We start from the raw sequence: 18212 nt of genomic DNA, 5'->3' as shown, positions 1-18212 counted from the left end.
CTTAATCTCCTCTAGTGTGTCAGTCTGCCATTTGGGAACATTGAGGAAGGGGTGTGACTGTGTTAGAACACAGTGCCTGGCATGCAGTTGATGTGATGATTCAACATGGCAGGGTAGACATTGGCTTCCTGTGCTCTCTGTCTAGACATTTCTCCTGCCAGTCTTCTCCAGACCTCACTGTCCTCTCCTCCTGTTTAGAAGGAACACAGAACATTCAATTTGATGATGCCCAGGCAGAGTGAACAATAATTCACCAGGATAGAGAAGGGTTGAGGTAGAGATGGGGAGTAGACGCGTTTAAGACTGGCAAGAGAAGAAGAAAGGGGATATAAGACATTGTCAATTCTATTTTCTGGCCCTTCTATGCCTCCTAGTTCTTAAGGTATCCATAGAAAATTTCTTTTATGTTTCTGACATCATTGTCATTTGGAGTTTGGGGCCCTGGATGGAAATCTGGAAAAGCTATTCAGAAGTTAGCTCTTCCTTTAGCACTCCCACATACAGGCAGAGAAACCCATACACAGACACAACAGGCACACCCACCAAGAAGCCACATGTGTACCTACGAACACATGGACAGACAGACAATGAAAACGCTCAGTGGTAGCCAGAACCGCTGCAGCCACACATGCCTTCTGCAGCAGACAGAACATGTGCTTACATCCTCACTCCTACGCGGACACAAAGACCCACACACAGATGCCACCACCACACCCACAGCCCGCCCTTACTCGGCTGTGACTTTTCTCCCGCATGCCCCATTTGAATGCAAGACTGTCTCGAATTAGAATTTCTCAAGTCCATCTTGGCTTGACTGATTGAACTTCTTTCTGTGCAGCCTCATGAAAATTCACCTTCTGAATTCCTCCAAATAACAGAATGGAAAGGAAATAAAGTACAACTCACTAGCAAGCTAGGGGAATGGAGATTTGGAAAGCTAAGTGGGAAGGTGGTCAGGGCTGGTAGGGTCCCACTCTAGCTGGCTTTTTCAGTGGATGGATACCTGAGTGGTCCTGAAATGGTAACGATACAGTAGTTACTAAGGAGATGACCACTGATGCTAAGTGAAGAAGAAAATATGATCTACTATGGAAAGAAAATGAACTTTAGAACCAAACAGACTTAGACCTAAATCTGGCAATGTCATTTACTAACTGTAATCTTGGGCAAGTTATTTAATATCTGAGTATCAGTTTACTCAACAATAAAATCTACATTGCAATATTTTTGAGAGGGTTAAGTGTAATGATATATGTAAAGTGGCTATTACATTGTTTGGCTTCATAAGCATGTGTTTTATTTTTGTTACTTTTGTTCCTAAAGTATCTTATGAGCTCTCCAGGCAAAAGACAATGGTTTTGGCTTTCAGATTCTCTAAGGCAAGTTAGAAAAGCTACATGCTCACTCTTCCCTCAAGAATAGAGTGACATTGGTAAGCAATATTTGGTAAGGGAATAAACAAATGAGTGAACAAATGGATGATTGAATGAATAGCATAACTACATTTTACCTACTGTTCTTGGAATCACCAGTATTTAATAATGAACCTTGCACATAGTCCTAGTGCTAAAGGTTTCTCAGTTTAATGGGAGAAACAACTAGAAAAAAAAAAACATTCTAATGAAGAGAGGTATTGCAAGTTTTTATTAGAGCAGAGGAAAAGAGTAACTCTACTGAGAGACAAGGGATGTTCCAAGAAAGCTCTTCAAAGCAGTGATATGTCTTCTCAGTCTTAAAGGATAAACGAGAGTTTATTGAACAGCAAAAACTAATAAAGCCACTCCAAGAAGAGAGATCTTGAGTACATTTTATGACCTAGCCATAGAAGTTACATAAGGTCTCCTCTGCTTCCCTGGTCGAGGTAATCACAAGGGTCCACCCTGGTTCAGGAAGGGAACAGAGACCCTCAGCTCTGGATGAGAGGATTTATAATGTCACATCACAAGATCACAATGAGACATACTGTGGTAGTCTTCCTAGGAAAGTATAATCTGCAACAAAAACATATAAAGAAAAGTAAGTTTGAGTCCTGTTTTTAATGTGTTGAGCTTTCAAATACCTGCAGGACACCCAGATGAAGAAGAAATAATAAACTTGGTTTGGGAGTTCAGGATTTGTCAGAATTTATGTGGTGATGGAAGTTATGGGAGTTCTGTTATGGTTATCCAGGGAAAAGGAAGAAAAGGGAAAAGGGAAAGGAAGAAGAGGAGAGGGGGTGAGAAGGGGAGGGGTGATGAGCAGTGAGGAGGGGAGGGGAGTACAGTAAGTTTCATAGGGCTACAGGAACCAAGTACCCACACGCTGGACTAAAAACAACAAAAAGTGTTGTCTCACAGTTCTGGAGGCTAGAAGTCTGAAATCAAAGTGTTGGCAGGGCCATGATCCCTCTGAAGCCTCTTATAGAGGAGTCTTCCCTTGCCTCTTCTAGTTTCCAGTGGCTCCTTGGCTTGTGGCAGCATCACTTGGATCCCTGCCTCTGTCTTCCAGTGGCTGCCTTTCCCCTAAATATGCAGCATCTAAATTTCCTTTTCTTATGCTAACACCAGTCATATTGGACTCAGAGCCAACCCTACTTCACTGCAACCTTATGTTAACTTAGCTAATTATATCTGCAATGACCTTATTTGCAAATAAGTTCACATTCTATGATATTAGAGGATCAAACTTTAACAAATCTTTTTGGAAGGGACCCAGTTCAACCCATGTAGGGAAGAAGGCGAGGGAAAAGTAGAGGATGACATACCAGAAGCTCAGGGATGTCACAATGTAAGGGTGAGGAAGAGGAACCAGTAGGAGGGAAATGAGAAGGAATAATCAGAGAGGAATATGTGGCACAAAGATTTGGGGATGAAGAAAAGAAATATGTGATCCAAAAGTATTCAATTAACAAAAGGCTGAACCCTCTGCATTTGAGTCATGAACTGGGAGGTGACTAGAAACTTTTGTGGGACCAGACTCAGGAATAGTGGTGGGCAGGAGCTCATCCGCCGGATGCTAAGGAAGATGAGGCAGTGGGAGCTGTCAGTCTACATCATGGGGCTGCAGAAATTCCAGAAAATCTCCTCCAGAACTTTGCCCCAAACTAGCTCTAGTAACCTCTTCTTCCAATTAGCTCAGTTCCACACAAGGAACTAAAAGTAAAACTTGCAAGTGAGAGGAAGAGAAAAATCATGGGGAGCAAGCTGGGACTGCCATTTTAGGAACTGTCTTGTGGTTGTCCCTGAAGTGGAAAATCAGCTCTCCAGCATGATCTGGGCCAGGACAGCTGCTTAAGGAGCACCCAGCAGCCCTTCACAGGGGTGAGAGCTGCAGATGCAGGGACAGGACACTGCAAAGAGAAAATGAGTGATTAACTTAAGGAGTAATATCAAAGGTTTGAAGAATGGAGAAAGGATGCAAATGCCAGGAGAAAAAGGATGTGGCTAGGGCTACGCTTAATTGTTTATTTCCTTGATGCCTAAAGAGTCTCCAAGGAGAGAGGCAGTTCTGGGCAGCTTCCTTTAAAACTGTAGCTTCTACAAGTGAGAGCCTGGGAGAACAGACTTCTTCCCTAACATTCTTTAAAGACTCATCCCATCCCCCAGACCCAGACCCCCTGACTCTCTCATTCTTCTCAAGTCTTCTGTTCCTTGTACATTCTACTCTTATAGTTTCTGCCCTTTTCTATTAAATACTTCTGGCTCTTGCTTTTCTCTTACCTCTTTTCTCCACCCATAGTTGGCCTAATCATATGCAGATGACTATAGGGGCAATTTGTCCTCCTCCCTCTCTGGAGCTTCTGTTCCATCCATAAAATCCAGGTCAGTAATTTACATGCTTTGTTCACATTTTCTGAATCTCAATGACAGAAAAATGGAAAGACAACACTTGTGTGGTTCCCCCAGGAGATGGGGATATGCACACACCTGAAATCCAGGCTGTGAATTGATAGAAATAGCAAAATTTGAACTAGAGTTTTACAAGCTGAATATGGTCAGTGCAATGGTTTCTAATTTGTTCCCAAGGGGCAACTGATCCCTTCTTACAATGGGTGAGAATTTTGGCTTTAGATTCTCTTCAGAGGGAGTTTTGTTCTTTTTATTTATTTATTTATTTATTTATTTATTTATTTATTTAAGATTTTATGTCTTTACTTGACAGGGAGAGAGAGAGAGAAAGAGAGAACAAGCAGGGGGAGTGGCAGAGAGAGGGAGAGGGAGAAGCAGGCTTCCAACTGAGGAGAGCAGGGAGTCCAATGTGGGCTCAATCCCAGAACTCTGTGATCATGACCTGAGCTGAAGGCAGATGCTTAAATGACTGAGCTACCCAGAGGAGTTTTGTTCTATTTGGTTGAGTGCACAAGGGTAGTAGTGATCTACCTCCTAATTTGTTAGCTTACTGGGAGAATAGAGTAAGGGAAAGTGGCAAATCCATTTATCCCAAAGTGTTTGGGATGATAAAGGGACAGTATCTTTACATACTCAGATAAAGGACTGAACAGGAAATGTATTAAAAATGTGGCTCAGCACAAGTTAACAAGTAATATAATTATTCTCATATGAAATATACTGAATATTACTTGGGAGGCAGCTGAGTGTAGTGGGCAAAAGAGCATAATCTAGAGCCTGATTATGGTTCAGATTTGCTTTGCTGGAGCAAATTAGTCAATGTCTGGGGATGACCATGGTACCAAATCCACAGAGTTAGTGAGAAGACTAAATGAGTTAATATAGACAAAGATCATGGAACAGTACCTGGCACATAGTAACACTAGATAAATATTACTCATTATTATTTAAATTAACAATCAAATACCTAAAACTGTAATAGTGCTATTTTAAAATTCTAGCCTCCAATAATATAGCATGGTCTATTTTATACAGCACATGGTATAATAGAACATTTTTAATTTGTCAGTTTTATTTTAAGTCATTTTTCTTACAAACATTTTAAATGTTTAAAATCTACAATAGGGTTTTTTAAAATGCAGCTTTTTGTGAATGCTGTTTGTTCTTTACTCAAATATCCAAAAATATAAACAATATATTTTGTTTTTATAAAAGGAAGTAAAATGAGGTTAACATTGAAAATTAAAAGCAGATTTCTTTTTAAACTTGGCTTCTGATAAATACACAAGCTATTGTTTTCCACAATAAAATATAGCCAATGTCTTGGAAAGAATGCTATCCCGAGTATCAGATTTAATTAATGAAATTTAAAATCTCGATTCCTAACCTCTCCCATGTTTAAAGTATGACTTCAAAGAAACTGACAACCTGTCCCTGCTTTCACTTTGAAAATATCCAGATGACACTGAACCAGCTAACTTTGGGTACAGTAACATGTATCTTCTTACCATCACCTTTAAATGCTCTACTTGCCTACACACCCACCCCTCCCACACACACACATGGACAGAGCCAACTTCCCCTTAGTTTCATCACCCACAATTGGGTCACCACTTATAATTGCAAAAGAGTCTGGGAAAATGAGAAGAACAAGTTACTTAGGATCATCTTAGATCAAACATGATTCACACCTGGGCCTAGGCATTACAACCCTGGATAAAATTAGGGCTATGACCAGAGAAAATTTAAATTTTGGAAAAATTGATCAGAAAAACAAGAAGAATAGGAATACTTCCTTTGATTCCAAAGATACTCAAGTGGTCTGAAGATTATAAAAGGCAAAGTAACTGACATTTATATGTAAAATCAATACTGACAGTTACATAATACAATTATATGGCTTTGAAATAAAAGTAAAACAAATCTAACGATCAAAAGAAAATTAGAGCTGGGGGTCCCTGGGTGGCTCTTTCAGTTAGGCCTCTGCCTCTTGGTTTCAGCTTAGGTCATGATCTCAGGGTCCTGGGATCAAGTCTTGAGTTGGGCTAGCTCAGAGTCTACTTGAGATTCTCTCTCTCCCTCCGCTCCCCCCTCCACCCTGTGCTTGCTCTCTCTCTCTCTCTCTCTCTCTCTTCCTCTCTAAAATAAATAAATAAATCTTTAAAGAGAAAAGAAAATTAGGGCTGTGTTACCAAGGAAAAAGAAAATAGAGCTATTAGGCAGGTAACCAACAATGTCTGTCAACTTAGGACTTATTGAGATCCTATATGTAGAAGGCACAGACATAGCCACTTTACATGCATTATGTCATCTAATCTTCACAACATTGTAACATAGTCATTTGTAAATGCTGGTTCTCTGTTTCTTGTAGATAGGGCCTCACTGAAGTTCTAAATATCTCACCCAAGGTCGAACAGCTAGTAAGTGGCAGGCTGGAATTTGAGCTCAGGTCTGATTCCAAGTTCACGTACTTTCCGCAATGTCATACTGCCCATAATTTTACCTTCTGTTCCTTAACCATTCCTAATACTATCTGGCTACAACATATACCCTTAACTTCATGCTGTCTTGATCACAAGCCTACCCACTACCAAGTCATCTGGAATCTTGATTTAGAAGATTGCACATTTTCTTTCTATATGTCAAAATGTTGGAAATACAACAGTGAACAGAGCAAACTGTTCTTGATCTTTGAGATTCCACTCTGGTAGGGAAGAAAGGCGCTAAACATGCAAACGAAGATAATTCCAGGTAATGAGAGACTTGTGAAGAAAATGAAACAAGATAAATGGGATGGTAAATATATCTGCAGGCTACTTTTGTTGTGATGGCTAGAATTGAACCCTGACTGCCATCAGGAGAGGATAGTCTGATCAAATGTAGGGGAAAGAGAACATCAGGCAGTGGACCTGTGATGTGCAAAGGCTCTGAGACGGAAATGTTTTATGGTACAGAAAGTTGGAGAATAATGATTGGAGAAAGACTTGATAAGAAATCTGGTTTGAAAGAATCTGAATTTTTTTCAATGTGTAATGAGAATTTTGACAGGTTTTAAATAAGCAGGGATAACACCACCTCATTTTTTTAAATCACCGTGGTAGCTATGAAAAAGCGGTTATACAAGGTGCCTCAGAGGAAGTGAAGATTTCGGCAAGGTGGCTTGGCCAGAGCAGTGCTGGCAGAGATGGGGTAAAGGTGAATAGTTCAAGATAGACAAATACTGTTACAGAACTTACCTGCAGGGAATTTGTTCATTCATTCTATTTTACCTGGCTTTGCAATACTGTTGCATTTCATCACCCTCTTATGTATAAACTCTAATGAATTGTGGCTACATTTTCCTCTTAAATGCTTTTAAGATAAATGTCTTACCATGCTGACAAAATTCAACCTGATATTTAGCATTTTCTCCTACTTGAATGAACTGTATCTATAAGGCAGTCCTGGGGCAGTTAGTTCATTTAGCCTCTGAATTCAGAGCTCCCTCAGCCTTCCAAAAAAAAATAAATAATGGCCAGTCATATCTTTTTATAGATACAGCCTGTCAGAGGTTTAGCTTTGCATAATTTGCCATAATAAATCATAAGCTACTCCATTTTTCTCTGAGTTCATGAAATTAGGATAATAGAAGTAAGATTCTCCCAGAAACTGTGTTCTGGGGTTAATCAGTGTGTTCCTAATTGAAATTATGAGTGGAGTAAGTGAGGAGAAACACATGTCACTTTTGGAAGCCTCCATCATAAATTTACTGTGGCTGAATGCTAACTCCTTCTGGAAAAGCCATCTTAATTTAGTTGCAGTGGGAACTGATATTAGTGCTAGTGTTCCTTCGAGAGACATTTAGATGACTATAACCCAGCTTATCCCATTCTGCTCTTTTGGTATCTAAGCCCTTTCAACAATAGCCAGTCATCCTCAGGATATGCTTTGTGCATCAAGTTTAACCTTCTTAAATTATGATGGAAGGGAGATATGTAGCACCGGAAGGAGTTCTTTGTCAATAATTTAATTCTTTCACTTTCATTAATTTGGGAAGAGATGGCTTTATCTGCAAGTCCCAAGAGGAAACTGGGGTCTGGCTGTTGTATGCAGAATCAAACAATAGATGAAACTGACCTGGGTGGCTGAGGCCAGAAGTACTCCACGCAGGACATCCCGGGCTCTTGAATCTTTACAGCCTGAAAGATTCTACTTTTAAGACTTTCAAGGGGTAGGCCTTCACTTGGCGATCTTCAGAGGATTGAAAACAGGTCTCCGGGTGATCAACACAGAGAGTTAATGTTTCCAGTCACAAGATCCAATTCAAGCGTTCTTGTACAACCAAAGAAAAGAAATCAGAAGATATTTAATGCATTTTAAATCCAGGTAATTTAAGCATAATAAAAACACATGCCAATTCCTTGACTTCCTGACCTGATATGCCAGAATATGGTCGTAAAGACTGATCCAAACTACAGGACCAATGAACCAGAATGACTTGGTGCAATGGCAAAGTTTTCATAGGTCCTCTATTTCTGAGTTAGTCTCAGCAGCCAAAACTGATTTATAAAATGTTGGGGGAAATGGGTTTTTTATTCCATTCTTTAGCTTCTAAATAAATAATAGACATCTTTTGGTTATTAGGGATTTCTGGCCAATACTTGGTTTATCTACCTTATATCCTGTTAATGAAACAAAAAAAAAAGGTTAAGAGAGCTGTTATTAGTTATCACATACATTTTTTAAAAATTCATTAGAAACAAAGAAAGGGAGACAGAGACATAGGCAGAGGGAGAAGCAGGCTCCCTACAGGGAACCTGATGCGGGACTCCATCCCAGGACCCTGGGATCATGCCCTGGGCCGATGGCAGATGCTCAGCCACTGAGCCACCCAGGTACCCCATCACATGCATTTTCAGTAGCAACAGACTATGTTAGTTTCTGTTTATTATAGACTTCCCTAATCTTGTTATATGGCTTTTAGATCTTATTGGTCTGATAAATATATTTGGAGCCCTCAGAATCTCAAATAACTGTTAGGATTTCATTCCCCACCCATCTGACTATTGCTCATCTCACTCTTAATCATGCAGTTCCTCCTTCCTCCCCCACACAGCAATGCTGCTTATGTACTTTGTCGATCGGAAGGCAATAATACTTGTAATACAACCATGTGACTTTCCCTTTCTGGCAAGCCAAACAAATCACTGCATATTTCTGTACTTCCCTTTCCTTTTATCAGTGGTCGGGGGGGTAATCATCCTGACCGCCTACTTTGTTTTCATGGGTTCGAAGAGGACTGACATTCATAGAACATTGTGAAGAAAGAAGAAAGCTGCTTATAAGTGCCTCGAATTACTATTTTCACATGTCTTAACTGCCATAACAAGAAGGAAAATCTTCACAGTTGAGAAGGCTTTCTGAAAATTAGCCCCACTGCACCAAACCTTCGATCCTTTGGTCAAACTGTCAACCTCTTGAGAACTCTGCTTTCTTGTGAAATTTCCAGGCTGTTCCCATAACAATTGGTTGCATAAGTTCTGAGAGCCAGACCCACAAAGCTTCTCTGTCTTTTGGAAAGTTCCCTAAATAGACCTAGGTAACGATGGCACTATCACAGAGAAGGGGGAGTGGTGCCGCCCTGTCCTTTCCTAGCACACTACTGGCTTTTTTCTTTCTCTCATCATCTCTTTTTTTTCCCTCCTACTACCCTTCTTTCTGTATTTCCCTCTCCTATTCCCTCCTTTGTTCCTTCCTCCACAACACTTCCAGGCTTTGGGCTGGGCTCTGACATCACCAGCTTTGCTTAGGCAGGTCTGCTGCTTGACCTATGGATGGAAGATGTTTCCCCATTCAACTAAAACCCAGGTGGGACACCACACACCACATCTGGACTGGAGTTCTGATTGCCAAGTGCTCCAAGGACAATGTTTTCCCCAATACATCTGAACTTTTGGTACAGGGCTTCAAGGAAGAGCTAAAAATTGAGTTAAAAATACGTAATATGTCATGCCAGATAACTGAAAACAAATAGTTCGTTTATAGTAGGACCTCACTGGTTTTCACTTTTCTGAATTATAGAGAAAAAAATCAGATTCCTTTGTTTTGAAAGCAGGGTTTATTTGCTAAAATAAATATAAATGGAATAAATATAAATTGAAAATAAATTGAATAATGTATAATAAATTGTCAATTTAACTTTATTTTAAATTTATAATTTACTTTGATGTAGACTCCCTTTTGATTTAATATTAAAGGGCTTAAATAAAACTATGCGTGCTATTCTGTATTTTATATCAGTTAGTAAGTTTATGCTTACCAGTTTTTTTTTTTAATTTTTATTTATTTATTTATGATAGTCACAGAGAGAGAGAGAGAGGCAGAGACATAGGCAGAGGGAGAAGCAGGCTCCATGCACCGGGAGCCCGATGCGGGATTCGATCCCTGGTCTCCAGGATCGCGCCCCGGGCCAAAGGCAGGCGCCAAACCGCTGCGCCACCCAGGGATCCCGCTTACCAGTTTTATATACAATGATGAGGTACATAAAACTGACTTTTCAAGTATTTTACTTCTTAAATATGAAATTAATAAAATTAAATAAAAATAAATTAATAAATTAATTTTATTTATTTATTAATAGATTACTAAAATATAAATATATAATTATAAATTTAGGAAATGAAGAAATAGATTGAGATACAAATTGAGATAATTTGAGAGACACCTGGGTGGCTCAGCAGTTTGGCGCCTGCCTTCGGCCCAGGACAGGATCCTGGAGTCCCAGGATCATTCCCACATCGGGCTCCCTGCATGGATCCTGCTTTTCTCTCTGCCTATGTCTCTGCCTCTCTCTCTCTCTCTCTCTCTCTCTCTCTCCCTCTGTCTCTCATGAATAAATAAATAAAATCTTTAAAAAAAAGATAATTTGGAATTATTGAGACTTTTCATCTACTAAAGACTTTTGAAGTAAGTCATAAACTGATTTCAAGGAACATTTTTTTTTTCTCCTGGATAATAAAGTTTCCATTAAATTATTTTGTTTTATTTTTTATTTAAATTCAACTAGCCAAATATAGTACATTTGGCTACATCAGTTTCGGATGTAGTGTTCAGTAATTCATCAGTTGTGTATGACACCCAGTGCTTATCACCTCATGTGCCCTCTCAAGGAATATTCTTAAGCCAGTGATAAATATCACTATATAATATCAATATAAATTAACCTAGTACATTTTGTTTGGGAGGTCCCTGTATATTTTCTTCTCTCATTTGTAAGTGATAGTCTGTGATATTTCATAATCGGCGGGACCTCCTGCATGAGCATAAATGAGGAGCAGTTACTGGGGCTGAGATTAATAGCTTCAGTTAGCTCACCAAACTTAGAGCAATTTAAAAGGTGTTTACTTTTCAAAAATCAGAGAATGTTTGGCAACAGAAATCAAAGCAAATGAAGTTTTTATTATAATCAAAATATAATTGGATCAAAATTCCTAAAGATTAAAATTTATCTAAAAACAAGCTCTTTTAGTTTTTATCTAAAAACAAGTGGTGCTTCCCCCCCACTCCAAAGAGATGTCTATAATTGTTCTATTGCTTCCTAATGCACCATCTCTTACTACTCTGGGGGGAGAAGAACCATGAACTACTTTAAGAACTATATAAATCAGCTTTTTCAAATAGCTATACTCACTCTTTACAAACACAGTTTTAAGGAAACCAATTTCCAGATACTCAACTTCCATATCTACTCTTCCCTAAAAGCAATCTGCCTATATAGGTGTCTTCAAAGAGATCTTCATAGGCCTTCTCTTTCTGACTTCCCTTTGTCCATAGACTATCTCCCACTTGGCAAAAGAAAGGTATAGCTGTCTCCCACCCCTATCAGTGCCATGCATTGTTCCCAGGTATAATAATCTCTGCAGTGTCAAAGAAACAATTTTAAATATTTGTGTCACCTCATTGATCAAAACACCATAAACTTCCACCACCCATCACACTAAGAAATGCAATTTTCATTTTTTCCAATACTATTTTTATACACACTAATTACAAAAATGATAACTTATGTATATTAGTTTTGATCATTTACATATGAAAAATAACTGTAGAGGGATACCTGGGTGGTTCAGTCAGCTAAGCGTCTACCTTCAGCTCAGGTCATGATCTCAGGTTCCTGGGATCAAGGCTCACATACAGCTCCCTGCTCAGTTTAAAGAGAAAAGAGAATGATAAAAATATCTAATTATTAAAGAGATTTGTATTCCTTGAAAAATAGATGATAGTGTACATATTATTGCTATAGATATATTTAAAAAGTAGAGTAACAGTTTTACCTTAAAATTCAATTTAAATGTGCCAGAAACATTTTAGTTTTAAACTTTAAAATGTGCAAAGGGGAACCATAGTGAAAATTATCTTAAGAAGCATAAAAGAAACAAAAAAGGTCCCTGATAAGGAGAATATGCTCTGCCTTGTGAAATTTGCATTCCTAACTAATAGAAGTCAGACAGGGAGGGTAAGCACTTGGTGGCATTTTTTGTTCTTACAGGAAATATGTCTTGTCCTTTCTCTTCCCATCTGGAGGAGAAAAAAAAAAGAAAAAAAATCAAGGTAGACTATTTCCCTTCTGGTCTAAGTTGAGTTTACTTTATAAAATGACAAGAAAATACAAACAGATTTTGGCTGGATAATCTATGTCAAGACCTCCCAGTATGTCCAAGTGACTGGATTAACCTTGTGTTTACTGTATGTCCAACCAAATGCCAGCAGCCAACAAAATACTACATATAGCAGCAGGGCACTAACATCTTATCTAAATGAAATCGGTTTAAAATGTGCATCACAGAGAGATTTGAATGAGAAAGGAAAATATATAGAAAGTATTTGAAAGGAGACTCAGGGAAGGAAGAAAATAAGACCATACCATGACAGTACAAAGATCCAGGAGCTGGGGTGCCTGGGTGGCTCAGTGGTTGAGCATCTGCCTTTGGTTCAGATCATGATCCCAGGGTCCTGGGATCGAATCCTACATCAGGCTCCCCACATAGAGCCTGCTTCTCCTTCTGCTTGTCTCTCTCTCTCTCTCTCTCTCTCTCTCTCTGTGTGTGTGTGTGTGTGTGTGTCTCATGAATAAGCAAATAGAATCTAAAAAAAACAACAAAAAAACAAAACAAAACAAAAAAAGATCCAGGAACTGATAGGATGTGTATTATTACCTCAAGGTAGGTGTGAGTGTTGGTGTTGGGGATGCTTTGTTCCCTGCACTCTGTTTGCTATGGATTAAATGGTTGAGTCTCCTAAAATTCGTATGCTGAAGCTTTAATTCCCAGTGTGCTGTCATGTGGAGGAGGGCCTTTGGAAAGTAACTCGGTCAGGAGGTTGGAGCCTCACCATGAGATTAGTGCCCTTAGAAGAGAGACAAGAAAGATGCTGTCTCTCTCTCTCTCTCTCTCTCTCTCCTTCCTTCCCTCTCTCTCTCTCTGCTCCCTATGCAAGGATACAGCAAGAAGGCAACCAACCATTCACATACCAGGAAGAAAACTCTCACCAGAACCCAACCATGTTGGCACCCTGATCTTGGACTTCCACCCTCCAGATCTGTGAGAAATAAATGTTTGTTGTTTAAGTCACTCAGCCTATGGTATTTTGTTACAGCAGCCTGGACTGACTAAAACTTTAATCTCCCCAGGTCTCGGTACTCGAGAGAACATAGAGACCAATGAAGATGAAAGAAAAGAATCTAAGAAGAAAAGGATGCAAAGAAAAAAATGATGGAACCTGGGGAACAGTGGGAAAAATCAAAATTAAAACTGTGAGAAAAAAATAAAAAAATAAAACTGTGAGAGCATATTATCCAGTCTCAATGGAAAGCAATTCTATCCTTCGTTGGAGAGATATAAAGCAAATTCATTTCACCTGCCTTGTCATTATTTTAACTCAGTCATTCAATACCCCCTAAAAAATCACATTGGGATTACCATCTATTGAGTTTTCTGAATAAACCACCAGAACTGTTATGGATCATGTCTGATTGCATTAGCTAATTGGAAGGGTTACCAACTAAATTTCAGTGAAGAACTAGTTTTGAGCAGACTTAGCTCTTTCTAGTGCTCTTGTAAAGATAAGGGGAGAGAGTAAAACCCTATTCTTAGATTTCACCCCAGAGGATGATTTACACTGAAGTTAATGACACTTAAGCTTCTAGGTGGCTCTTCAGCTACATGGACTCTATCCAAGGCCCTGAGAGGCCACATATGTTTTTGTAAATTTTCAAAAGTAAGATATTTTAGCCTCAATCAGTCAAGACCACTGTCTCTCTACATGCTCACTTTCCTGTCCATACATTTCCATACATTCCATAATTGCAAGGTTTGCTGTCATTTCCATGTGTACAAAGCGATTGCTAGCTATGCTGACGTAGAAATATTATCCAGACCAACGCCTGTGGCCACCTGTGCTTTCTGGCCACTATCACTGCACAAAGGTACAGGGCCAGGGGACATATTAAAATGGGAACATGTCCTATGGCTCCAGTGTTGGGAGTACATAAGAAATGGCAGAGATGGAAGTGCAAAACCTGTGAAGCCAGAAGCCAATCTGCAGAATATTCTGCTAGTCCTCAGTAGTGTAAACTTTCAGTTTCTCATCCATGATTTGCTTTTCATAGATGCCTCATCAAGACACACCTTCTTCCCTGACAGAAATATAATGTAGCATGTACAGTTGTAACATATTGCACATTATCATTTCCATTTTGATGGGAACTGTGAGAAACAGAATACTGGAATCATCATAATTCTTGTCTGTAGAGCACAAACTGGAAGCGGTAGTAAAAACAGCATGTCTGCATATGAAATCACGTTTATATTCATCTAACCCAAAAATAGTAAAAACAAATTTCAATCAATTGTGCTAAAGGACAAACTGAGATACCTTTATAATCTCTCTAGAGAAAATATACAAAATTGTTTTAATGTGAAAAGGTAATCAAAGAGTATACAGTCAAAAATAGAGGAAGACAACATACTGATATGTCAGGCAGTCAATTAAAAAATATTATGTTATTTTTCTGGATTTTGTGACATTTGTAGTGTCAATCAAATTTTTTAAAGTTATTTTTGGGAATCTCTTCTCTCTTTCTAACCTCTTCAGTTTCTGTTTAAGTCCCTAAATTGTAGAATCTTCACACTTCATTAAATCTGACTTGCTCTGCCCTGAATCCATGCCTCATCAATAGACATAAGTGATCCTGTCACCTCTTGTCTCTGTTCCAAGTGACATCATGAGCTTTGCCTCCTACATATGAGAAGCGATTGCTCTAAGAATAGGTAAGAATTATTAACATGCATTTTTTTTCTTCAACACAGTTAAACAAGGGCTCACTCTCTGGATTTCCAGATGCACTTAAAATGAAATAATAATGTTGGGCCAGTCTTGCCCTGCTTTAAGTTAATCACTCCAGGAAGAGACATTAAAGCTTTCAGACCACCAGTGTGCATAACTGCTTTAGTGCCCCAGACCATACACCTTCTCTTGATTATTCAAGACACAAGGAAAGGTAAGCTCAGTAAATGAGGCTGTTTTATGATCCATTTAAATAATCTGAAAAGGAAATTAATACTTTTATTACTTTTTATAAGTGAAAAACTTCCTTAAAAATCTCTAAGAGTTCTTTATGTTACAGTGGTTAGGACTGCCCAAACCAAAACATGGATCCAGAGAAATAATGGAAGCTTAGGGAAAGGATGAATGGCCACACAAATCAAAATGGAATAAACAAGAGAGGTTGGAAAGTAATTTGCAGGGGGAAAAAATCACCTCTAACAGAGCCAAGAAAATTCACCTGATTGGAAATTAGGTTGTAATTAAAAATAAAATATTTCTTAGTCTTTTTTGAATAATATGAATGTTTGCTAGAACTATTGCACTTTGGAAGGGGAATCTGGAAAATAATGTGAAAACAGTTTGTGGCTCTTGGCCCACATTGGTACCTTCGGTACTCCTTATATGTGAGAAATATCCTATTAGTCAGTTTGCAAACACTCATTTCAAACTTTAAGTGCTCATAACAATCCAGTAGAAAAAAAGCAAAAATTTCCTAATTGGATAGAAAATACAACTATGGTTATTTTTCTGATGTCATCTTTTACCTGTTTCTGCCTCAATCAGTTCCAGCTGTGCTGGCTTTTGCCCTATGTTTGAAATACACCTTGCACACTCCAGTCTCAAAGTCTTTGAATTAACTGTTCCCACTGCCTGGGACGCTCTCTGCCAGATTCCACATGGCTTCCTCCTTTACTGTTTTTAGATATTTCACTTTCTCTGAGAGCCTCTACTACATTCTTCTTTATCTCCTTACCCTATTTTATTTTTCTTCTGAGCATGTCACAGATTTTCCACTCCCACTAAGTGTCCTCAAAAGCTTATAAATATTTGGAGATGAAACTTTATTAGAGCCTTGCTGAAAAGGAACAGAGAAATTACTTGTGCTCTACAAGCATGTCACATAAATGCTGGTTTCTAATCTGAGGCCTGGATCTATCTTACATGAGAGATTTTCAAACAGAACTCACAACTCGATTTTAACTAGGTATACCTTGTCAAATTCTTCTGTTAGCTGGACATTATCCCAATAACTTATTTCCTTTTACAGTGGCATTTAGACCAGTCAGATTCCTAATAGGTACCAGTGGACATATTCAAGCTAAGAAAACTCTAGGAATGTTAAGTAAGGGACTTTTTACATGGGATATTAATTTCCTAGGGCTGCTGTACAACAGACTAGGTGGCTTAAACAGAAAAAATTTATTGCCTCACAGTTCAGAAGGCCAAATGTCTAAGATCAAGATTTCAGCAGGGTTGGTTCCTTTGGAGGCCTGTGAAGGAGAATTTGTTCCTGCCTTCTCTCCTTGCTTCTGATGGTTTCTGGTACTCTTTGACATCCCTTGACTTGTAGATGCATCACCTTCAATCTCCACCTTCACTTTTACATGGCATTCTTCTTGTGTGTATGTCTCAGTGTCTAAGTTCCTCCTTTTTTTTTCCTAAAAACACAGTGATACTGGATTAGGGCCCATCCTAACAACTTTATGGTAACTTGATCATCTACAAAGATCATGTCTTCAAATAAGATCATAGTTATAGACACTGAATGTTAGAACCGCATTGTGTTTTGAGAGGACACAGTTCAACTCATAATACACAGTACAGACGAAATGTGGTACAATTGTATTTGCAGTGTAGTTAGGACAGAACTGTTTCTACCTCTGGGCCTCAAAGAATGAAGGAAGGACCCAGATACTAGAACAGGAAGGAGGAAGTTGCATATAGAAGCTGCCTCGAGAAGAGCAATGACCTTTGGTTGGGCAACGTTGCCAGCTGTGGATGACCCAGAAGAGAGGGACCCCCTTTCCAATCTCCTACCAGGGTTCCTGTTAGCCCAACCCAACCAGGAGTCAATCTTTTTTCAGTAATCAACACAAATCAATGTTTTAGAAACGCTTCTAACTTTTAGTATAATCTTACTGTTTTTAGTTTTGGCCTTTTGCAATTCTAAGAGAAATTTACTTGGAGGATCAGTTTACATTAGCTTGGAAGATTCTTATCTTATTTTTCCTTTATTAGTGGAGATAAAATGCAGGGCTTAAGAGGAATAGCTCAATAAATAAAGAGGTTTCATTCATTACTTGCACTGGCTTGCTTAGAATTTTGTGTGGCCTCATGGCTCCACCATTTACTAAATGGTTAGAACTGGCAAGCTTGCCAAGCATGTTTACTGTTGTGTAAAATGAGGAGGGCTGGAGGTGAAGCAAGGAAGTTAGTGATACTGTGTGTGATGTGACTTCTCCCATAACCTCTCAGATCTTCAGTAAAATCCCTAAACTAATGACATAATTGGGGAAAGCAGATTTTGTGTTTGGATGACATAAGATGAATGGAAAACAAGGTAGGGAAAACCAAGACAAAGGAAGCCATTAGGAATTCAAAGAAACCACATAGGTATTTTTGAACCTGTCTAGGCATCAAATTGGAATCTTAAACCAAGTTGATCTAAGTCTGCATTGGTTAGTAGGACTTCAGCTGACAGACTACTTCTAAAATTCTCCAAGGATTTTTATGCTTTAAAACTTTTTGTTCCATTTTTTAAATATAATCCCTCTAGTCAAGAACTTCAAGTCTAAATTTAAATTCTTATTTATGTAATTCAGCTGAGAATAGTAGTTGTAGTAATAACCATAATAGCCACCAGGGATGAGCAATGGAGTCAGACTCTCTGGGTTTGAGTCCCAGCTACACTACTTATAAACTCGGGTAAATTACTCACACTCTTGAAACTAGAGTCTTTTTATCCATAAAATGGGATTATGATGTCTACATCCACCATAAAGCAGTTGTGACCATCAAGTA

The 18212-nt window shown here is 38.7% G+C and overlaps 1 long non-coding RNA gene across 1 annotated transcript; it reads right to left on the bottom strand.

Moving 5' to 3' along the window:
• Positions 1-1626: 1626 nt before the first annotated feature.
• Positions 1627-12082, bottom strand: LOC140635642 (uncharacterized). The gene is made up of 3 exons (XR_012033002.1): positions 11923-12082; positions 7944-8138; positions 1627-1991 (listed from the first exon to the last, which is right to left on the bottom strand). It is a non-coding gene; the product is annotated as an uncharacterized lncRNA (long non-coding RNA).
• Between the last annotated feature and the right edge of the window lie 6130 nt (positions 12083-18212).

Source organism: Canis lupus, chromosome 6 (assembly GCF_048164855.1).
Source record: "Canis lupus baileyi chromosome 6, mCanLup2.hap1, whole genome shotgun sequence".
In the NCBI taxonomy this organism is placed as follows: Eukaryota; Metazoa; Chordata; class Mammalia; order Carnivora; family Canidae; genus Canis; species Canis lupus.
Note: the sequence above shows the minus strand (reverse complement) of the source record. Positions and strands in the feature narration are given on the sequence as shown.